The sequence below is a fragment of the Nasonia vitripennis genome, assembly GCF_009193385.2.
Source record: "Nasonia vitripennis strain AsymCx chromosome 3 unlocalized genomic scaffold, Nvit_psr_1.1 chr3_random0006, whole genome shotgun sequence".
Taxonomy (NCBI): domain Eukaryota; kingdom Metazoa; phylum Arthropoda; class Insecta; order Hymenoptera; family Pteromalidae; genus Nasonia; species Nasonia vitripennis.
The window spans coordinates 1,049,607-1,052,286 of NW_022279625.1; positions in this window are offsets into that span (position 1 = coordinate 1,049,607).

The window sequence follows — 2,680 nt, forward strand, 5'->3', positions numbered from 1 at the left end:
GAAATGCTTTAGCTTGCCTTCAGATTTATAATAAAGAACAGCAGGAAAAATCGTACTTTGATCATTATTAAAATGAAATGTCTGTGCAGCATCTTGGGCTGTAAAAGCATAGTTCTCAGCAAAATCCAATTGAGCAAGAACCTCTTCATCTGAAAGATTATTTTTCTTCCCAGAAATAAACTTTGATTGTTCCTTAGCGATGAAGTGATGAGGTATCAACTTTTCTAGGCTAGAACATAAAGTTTCAATAAATTCTTGCGATGTTAGGCATTGTTTTATCAAAGTGATTGCCACGTGCTGAAGATGACTTGATCAATATTGTGCTCATCCATAATGTTCTCAACGTAATTAGAAAACTTTTGAATGTCCGGACAATATTTGCATTCATTCAAATAACAACTTGGTTTGGGATCCTCACATAGAACGAAATTCAAACAATCTTTATAATTCTTCAGAATATTGTTTGAGATTTTTTCTATATTTACTGGGTCAATCATCGCCTTGAAATTTTGGTGTATCGTACATACACATACATTGTGTGTACCAGAGGATCCTGCAAAGACACAACATTTTGGTCTTAGTTCCGCAAACTTGGTAAGCCCAATCGGATGTTCAGGAAACTGTTCTTCAAATTGATTATGAAGGTTCTTAATATCAGTAAGTAATAATCTTTTCTGCACTTTTATTTTTTCACCACATAAATAAATAAATACTGACGGTATCTTTTTAATTTGGCATAATTCTGCTGTTAAGATCATTTTCGTAAAAATCTTCAACTTTCTGAGTAGTTTCTGCAGGTAATGTTTTTCCACGTTTTGCAACAGGATAAGCCAAAACTCCATCTGATTCTCTTAACTGTTTTGCTTTACGAGCCATTTTGTGAGACACACCAAATTGGTTTATAATTTTACGTATTACCCAGTGTTCGGTCAAAATAGTAAGAATACTGACACGTAATGGATCGTTCTCCGGCAGGGAATGGAATTTGTTTTTAAGTCCGGTTAAAATATCTGTAAGATCATCTTGCATAGGTGCATCCGTGTTTGAAACCGAAGGTGAGTCAGTCTCTGATTCAAAATCAACACTCATACTGACGTTTGGAGATGACAAATCATGTAGTTTGTAAAAGGATTTTCTACATGTATAACAAATCAGTGAAGATGTTGGATAATCAGGATAGACATCTTGACAACTATCCTAAAAAGGACTGTTGGAGAAAAAGTCGCTGATGAAGAAAGCATTCCTTGAAGAAAATATTCCTTTCTATGGGTTGCTAAACGTGGGAAGGGGTGTAGGTAAAAAAGAGGGATGAAATAAATCACTTGAAAGCAATAAATTCCTTTGCCACAAAACAGTTTTATTTGCTGAAGTCTTTGCACAAGTTGTCATTGGACACGAGCCGTGTACTGCAGTATTAGGCTGTTGGAAGAGGGGCGAGGTACAGCGCTGGACCCGGCCTCCTTATGTGCCCAACGCGATGCTACTTCACTTGTGGGTAATGTGCAGCCGCCTAGCGTCGCGCCGAGGTACTAGCGCCGCGGTGATAAGCGCTGCAGCGTGCGTGGCGTGTTCGGCGGGTTGCGCGTTAGCAGGAGCTTTTCGCGAGAGAGCCTGCGGGTGGGTTATAACAAATATCCGCCAGTTTATATTGGCCATATTGAATTTTGAAATTTCGAGGTTAAAATAAGATTCAGCGGCCCCTTAAACTCCCATACCGATACTTTAAACTGATTTAAAATCGTTCATTGCGGTAAAATAGTTTTGGTGGTTGTATAATGTCCGCCATTTTGGATCGGCCATTTTGGATTTTAAAATTTCGAGGTTAAAATAAGGTGCAGTGGCCCTAAAAACCCTCATATCGATACTTTAAAGTGATCTAAAATCATTTGTTGCGGTAAAATTGATTTGGTGGTGGTATAATGTCCACCATTTTGATTCCGCCATTTTTGATTTTGGAATTCCGTCAGCATTGTCAATAATATGTCCTATCATGAGTTGTACATGCTTTTTGGTGGGATATTTCACAAATTAGAACATTTTTACTATTGTTTTTGTTGAATGTGCTATGAAAACGTGGGTTTCAGGCTCCATATTTTATGCGCCACATTGGATTTTTGAAAAGGCCAGAACTTTTTCAAAAGCCCTTGACCAGACGATCATTTTGAGACCTCAAACGTCTTGTTAGGTTAACCCAAATTTTGGGTGCACTTATGGTCCGGTTGACGTGAAACGCCCCATATATATATAACGCCTGTGCGACTGCAACTATGCACTCACAGAGAAATGTATTTACAACCGATCGAGACGAAGCAACTAGATTGCAACACCCGCCAAGCGCCAAAAATCGGAGCGAGTGCTCTGACGTAGCAAGCAAAGCGTACACGTCAATCCTTGGTGTGGTGAATGCTGATTGGACAACCGCGATCTTCTTCAACTAAATTCCATAACTGCTTGCATCGGCACCGAGACTTTAAAAACCCCGGAGCCGATCCACGCAGTGCCTTTTTGCGTAGTGACATTCCTTGCGGTAGCGACTGATTCTAAGGTGCAGTGGCGGTGTTTGTTAGTGTTAGTGTTTGGAGCATGCCAAATCCGTCCAACACCTTGGGAGCGTGCTAAATCCGTCCCTTGACATAGCATACACCGGAGAGCCCTTTGAACTCAGATCCATACCACAGAG